The following is a 7,187-nucleotide window of genomic DNA, read 5'->3' as shown; positions in this document are numbered from 1 at the left end:
GTTTCCGAATTTGGTCCAACAAGGAATTGGGGCGTACTCAAGAAATTGATAGCCCCAATTAAAAGGTTAAACCTCGAGAGAGTAGTACCCGACTTGAACCCTAGTTCCTGTGCAAATTTGCATACCCAATTGGTCTTGAGAAAGTCAATTCGGGCAAAATCACTCAAATCACCGAGAGGTGTAGAGTGGGTAAAGTCGTGCAATGGTTATATCATACTCCTCAAATATGTCAAACGTGCCCTAGATTCAAGTACCCGTCAATTGACCACCTAGGCGGAAGTCACTACCCTAGTGCCTTCTAAACCATTTGAATAACCTGTAGCATTATAACTCTTAGCTTAATCTAGTTGCATTTACAATTTGTAGTTTGATAAATAGTAGAAGTAAAACAAAAACCCCAAAAATGTTTAGAAGTGTAATTTGGAACACATACGCAACTCTACACTAGATAGATACTCGATTCCAAATTCTAGCTCTCTGTGGATATCGATCCCGGCCCTAAATCGGTAAAAGCTGCTCCGACCCTCTCTCGCTACTTAATTAGTAGTGCGGAGTAGGCCGCGATCAATATCCTCGATAGCCTTGATCTTATTGGGATTGATTTCCGTACCTCGATTCGATACCATGAAACCGAGGAACTTCCCTGAGCTAACTTTGAAGGCACATTTCTGCGGGTTAAGCTTCATGTTGTATTTCCTCAAAATTGCAAATGTTTCCTACAAATGTACTAAATGGTCCTCTACGCGCAGGGACTTAACCAACATATCATCAATATAGACTTCCATTATTTTACCTATTTGTTCTTCAAACATTTTGTTAACTAGACGTTGGTATGTAGCTCCTGCGTTTTATAGTTCGAAGGGCATTACGTTGTAACAATAAGTTCCAAACTTAGTTATAAATGAAGTCTTTTCCTGGTCCTCCGGGTTCATCTGAATTTTATTGTACCCGGAGTAGGCATCGAGAAAAGTTAGGATCTTGTGGCCAGCCGTAGCATAGATCATTCGGTCGATGTTTGGCAATGGGAAAGAATCTTTCGGACATGCTTTGTTCAAGTCCTTATAATCCACACACATTCTAAGCTTATTCCCCTTTTTAGGGACTACAACTAAACTTGCTAACCATTCAGGATACTTTACCTTTCGAATGGATCCTACTTTAAGGAATTTGGTTACCTCGTCACTTATGAAGGCATGCTTTACCTCGGACTGAGGCCTCCTCTTTTGCTTTACCAGTTTGAACCTGGGATCGGTGGTCAACCGATGTGTAGTGATTTCTGGCGGGATCCCTGTCATATCTAAGTAGGATATTATCAATAAGAAATTGAATGAGTTTTTTCCTGAGTTCGGGGGTTAGTCCAGTTCCCAGGTATACCTCTTTCTCGGGCATGTACTCGATCAAAATGACCTGATCCAGTTCCTCGATAGTTGATTTTGTCGCATCAGATTCTTCGGGAACGACGAAGGTTCGAGGGGTAAGGAAATCCTCATCTTCGTCTTCGATCAGATGTTGTTTTGACTTCATCGAGGCTGGAGGCGGTAATTGCTATTTGGCGGCCTGCTTATCTTTAGGACTCGACTTCTCCGAGGCTGGAGGCTCTGGAATCGGTCCTACTTCCTCGATCGCAAACATCTCCTTTGCAGCATGTTGCTCCCCGTAAACCGTTTTTATCCCTTCCTCTATCGGGAACTTCATCATCTGGTGAAGAGTTGAAGGCACTGCCCTCATGTTGTGTATCCATGGTCTCCCGAGGAGTGCGTTATACCTCATATCACCTTCGATGACATGGAACTTTGTATCTTGTATGGTCCCGGCTACGTTCACTAGCAAGATTATCTCTCCCTTTGTTGTTTCGCTTGCCATGTTGAAGCCATTCAGGACCCGGGATGCAGGTATGATCTGATCTTGTAGGCCGAGTTGTTGCACGACCCTCGATCTGATTATATTTGCTGAGCTACCTGGATCCACTAAAACACATTTAACTTGAATTTGATTCAAAAGGATAGAGATTACCAGGGCGTCTTTATGAGGCTGGGGTATGCCTTCTGCTCCTTCATCACAGAATGATAAGACGTCCTGGGGCACATAACTCCGGGTCCGTTTTTCCTTGGTGATCGACACTTTGGTACGCTTGATTATGGGTCGTTGAGGGACGTTGACTCCGCCAATGATCATGTGGATCACATGTTGTGGTTCTTATTATTCGTTTCTCCTTGCATATCTCTCCATGAGGTGATTCTTAGCCCGATCACTTAGGAATTCTCGAAGGGGACCCTCGTTAACAGGCGAGCCACTTCTTCCCTTAGCTGTCTGTAATCTTCGATCTGATGACCATGTGTACCATGATACTTGCACATCAAGTTCGGATTTCTTTGAGAAGGATCGGTCTGTATTGGCCTGGGCCACTTGGTGTCTTTAATTCTCCCAATAGCAGAGACAATCCCTGATGCATCGATGTTGAAGTTGTATTCATATAATCGAGGAGATTCTGCGGGGTCGGAGTGCTTGTCAAATCCACTTTTGCTCATGAGTCCCCGAGAGCTTTGACCTTGATCGTTTCTTCGATCACTCCGAGGAGTATTACGGCTCTGGCCGTTGTTCCTTCGATTGGCATATAGCTGATACCGCTCTTTGTTGAATCTCAATTCCTGATCTGTGTCCCTAGGGGACTTGGCTGCGAATTTGTTAAGATATACTGAACCTGAGGGGGCTCCCAACTAGTCTTCCTCGACCCTGATCTTTGACTGATAACGATTGTGCACATCCGACCATGTCACAGCTGGATATTCAATCAAGTTCTTCTTCAACTGCCGAGAAGCGATCGAACTTCTTTCATTCAAACCTTGCATAAAGGCCTGCACTGCCCAGTCATCGGAGACCAGTGGTAATTCCATTCTTTCCATCTGAAATCGGGACACGAACTCCCTTCGCATCTCGTCGTTTCTTTGCTTAATTTTGAAGACGTCCGACTTTCTCGTGGCCACCTTGATGGCCCCTGCATGCGCTTTAACGAAGGCGTCCACCAACATAGCAAACGAGTCGATAGAGTTAGGAGCTAAGTTGTGATACCAAATCATAGCTTCTTTTGAGAGTGTTTCCCCAAACTTTTTCAACAACACTAACTTGATTTCATCATCATTCAAGTCATTTACTTTGATCCCACAGGTGTACGAAGTAATATGCTCGTTGGGGTCCGTTGTCCCGTTGTATTTGGGTATGTCAAGCATGTGAAATTTTTTGGGAATTGACATCGGAGCTGCGCTCTGAGGGAATGGTTTTTGTATAAATTTTTTGGCATCTAGACCCTTCAAACATTGGAGGTGCCCCCGGTATCTGGTCTACACGGGAGTTATAGGTCTCCACTTTTTTATCATTATCTTCAATTTTCTTTTCTCCGGACTCGGTCCTCTTAGTAAGCTCTTCGAGCATTTTCATAATTGTGGGGTCAGTCCCCGAGCCGTTTTCATTTGACCTTTCTGGCATTGGCTCAGCACACCGATTGTTTCCATGCTCAGCTATGCTCGGGGTTTTATTTTGACTTTGGAGTTGAGCGAAGTCGATTTGTTGATCCTGCAGCATCTCGAATACTACTTGGAGACTGACTCCCCCATCTCCTACTCCTGGCGTTCCTTGGTCCCCTGGTCGGGCTTCCCTACGTGCATTCCCTACGAGGTTTGTGCCTGCATCCGTGTTTAGAGCGTTATGCGAACTGATATTAACTGGTTCCATATTTGGCACTCCCTCGGGGTTTATGGGTGGTACACCGACCCCTATACCGGTTTTTTCTCCAAGACCCTCATTGTCATGAACAGGTGCGTTTTGTGTGCTAGACATGTTCAAGCCTGAAAATCAAAAAATCTTGACAACAAAAAGTGTTAATATAACGTGTGTAACGAGAATCAGTAAAGAAATAATCACTATTATCTTTAGCCCCACGGTGGGCGCCAAACTGTTTACCTCAAAAATATGAGTAACAATTAAACTTAGTTTGTGGTTTAAAAGATACGTGATTTAGTTCAATACCAATTAATAATCAAGAAATATGGAATAGAAACGAAAGATAGAAGTGAGTCAAACCACTATTAGTCAACAGCAGTGACCTCGAGGTGGCTTAGGAGAACAATTAAGTAAGAGAATCAAAATAAGAACAATTTAAGCTAAGGAACAATTTTGATCAACAGCAGGCAAAAGTAGAGAGTATATTCTTTGCTCAATAAAAGATGATGCTACAAATGATTGAGGTCCCCCTTATACAATGGGGGAACCCTAAATAAGGAATATTTTCATTTACAGTAGAAAATATTCTTGGTACAGCTGTCTAATCCGTCTAGTACGGAATTGTACAATCTTACTCCGTGATTTACGCCATGACTTAGGGGGCGTGGCAGGAATCTAGCTCGCTTTAGTACAAATCCATAACGGTACTATTTCGGGGTCGAATACTCCCGACCTCGGTATGCATCGTGCTTGACCTTCGAACTCGGGTCTGGTCCCTCGAGCTCGAAACTGGCCTCACTCGGACTCGGACTTCGGACGACCTCCCAAGTGTATAGATCGAAGGCATTCGATCGATCTCGGCCATATACACATACTATCCTCCTCAGACTCAAGTACTTGAGGGATTACATTGTTGTTGTTGTTGTTGTTGTTGTTTGTTTGTTTGTTTTTATATTTAAAAATTATTTAATTATAAAATCCCGATATTCTTCTTTTACTCCCTCCGTTTCAATTTATGTGAACCTGTTTGACTGGACACGGAGTTTAAGAAAAAATAAAGACTTTTGAAATTTGTGGTTCTAAACAAGTCAAAAAGGGCCCCAGAGTATTTGTGTGGTTGTAAAAGCTTCTCATTAAGGGTAGAATTGTAAGTTTAAGCTAAATTGTTACCAAATTTAGAAAGGGTTCATTCTTTTTGGAACAAACCAAAAAGGAAATAGGTTCACATAAACTAGAACAGAGGGAGTATTACTTACGCGACTTGTTGAGAGCTTCACTTGACATCTATAAATCGGTACATATAAAAGTTACTAATAGTTTTTATTAGGAGAGTGAAATAGGAGTTCCCATGTTATGTGCTTTAGACTTTCCATTTTCTCTAGTTAATAGTTATAGTAAGAATTATATGAATACCTTGCATATACTTTATGGGTTAAAATCTTTTCATTTTATTTCTTAAGACTTCGTATTTAATCTAAGTAGTATATCACATAAAATCTTAGGAATAAGTTAAACATTATAACTGTTGCATTCAGCATTGTCCCCTCAAAGACAAGGGTCCTAGAGTGAGGATAAAATATACTAGTTGAATTAATCGCATAGGATTCCCACCCTTCCACGAGGCAAGGATGGTCCTAGGAAGGGGACAGTACAAACCCGAAAAAACAATTGATTGAACTCTGAAAAAGCGCAAGCGTCGGTAATTTCCGTGATTATGGATAATCGTCAAGGCAATTTCGTCCTTTGGTAAAATTTCTAATCAAAGAACTTGACCGTACCTGGGTCTTATCACGGCGCAGGCTTTCTTGTCAAAAGCAGGAAGCGCCACTTGTACTCTCTGATTCCAAAAGTACCCCTCAAGTCACAGTAAAAGTGACATCCGATTAGACATTGAGCCAATCAAATTGTTTGCAGTTAGTTGAGTGAATTATGTTGTTGTGGTTGTAGGGCCAAGTGGTCCTTTTTAGTTGATAGGTAGTTACTAGTTACTTCAATTATAAAAAAGGGATATTTTGTCATTTGCTGCAAAAGAATATAACAAGTGTAGAGGTCTCTTTTATATTTTCTTATTTTTTTTGGGTTTAGTTCACTTAGTCTCTTTTTTCACTCGTTATTCGGTACCGATATTGGGACTATTTAATTCTGGATTAAGAACAGAAAGTTTAATTAGAACTAAAGCACTTGCTAAAAAGATAATTTCATACTCAAAGTTTGAATTTGAAATTTCTAATTAAGGAAAAGAAATACTTCTCTCTGCATTATAGGAAATCGACTTAATCTTCATGGCTGAGGCATTGGACATTTCTTAACTTTTGTGTTAGTTGACTTAATTCTTAGCTCACCTTGTAAAGAAGAAAGTAAACGCTTTATGGTCAAAATAACTCCTCAATAAATGTAGGAGGAGATTGGTAGTGTGAACAACTCAGGAATAGTTTCACAATTAATAACCCAACATGCATTTTTTTTTATAATTAAACGAATAATAAAGAATGAAACTCGAGTGGGTAGGTTCGGATTTGTGAGTCCTCAATTCGATTTTATCTGATTTAGCATAATTTTACTCCGGGTGAACTAGGTCGTAGGCCGAACTTGAGTGAATTGTTGTTGGATTTTTCCCTCAAAGGAGGGGTGCTAGCAAGGGAATGGAAATATGCATTTTACATGTTGTATTTGTGAAAATGAGAAAAAGCATGTGAATTCTTTACTACACAAATACCTCTTAGTTCTAATAATGTGGAAGATTTCTTTTGTTTATGGAAGCCATCGAGTCATTTATTTCTTATGTCAAAGTATAATACCGTAATTGTTATTACAAAATGTCTACATTAATGTTTGTTTACCCTACAAATTGGATAACGATTAAATTTATAATGTGGTTTTAAGGATATGTGATTTCACCTAATACCAATTGATAAACGTAAAGATAAATGATGGAAATTGATAATAATATAAAGCAAATCAACGTTTGGACAGAGCCCTCGAGCTTGAGTACCCTCGAGCTAGTTATGCAAGAGCAATTAAAATGCAGCAAGCTGATAAACAAGAGAATGCGAATTAAACTATTGTATTGCTTTGATATGAGTGAATGTAAGATGGTTACAAAATGATTAGGGCCCTCTTTATATAGCAGAGGAGTCCTAGTTAAGGTACAATTCTAGTTACGGAAGTAAATCACATGATTAGCCTAAACAATCACCCTTGATTTGATCCGTTCCGGGATCTCCGTCGTGATTTTTGACCGGTTACGGATGTTTCGCTTTTCCGTCACTGCGTTTCGCTCGAATTCTGTCATACTTGGTCTCGATCTCGACAGGCACCTCGATCCTCGAATTAGCTACATTTTCTTCGTGCTCTGGTTTGATCCATTACGAGGCTGACCCTCGACCCAATTTCGTGGTCTCGATCAAATAGCAAAATTAGGTAAGCCTGGTTTTAACCGTATATAAATAGACCCCTCATTTTTTGGAATG

The sequence above is a fragment of the Nicotiana attenuata genome, chromosome 2 (genome assembly GCF_001879085.1).
Source record: "Nicotiana attenuata strain UT chromosome 2, NIATTr2, whole genome shotgun sequence".
NCBI classification, from domain to species: Eukaryota; Viridiplantae; Streptophyta; class Magnoliopsida; order Solanales; family Solanaceae; genus Nicotiana; species Nicotiana attenuata.
The sequence above is the reverse complement of the archived record's forward strand: the minus strand, read 5'-3'. Positions refer to the sequence as shown.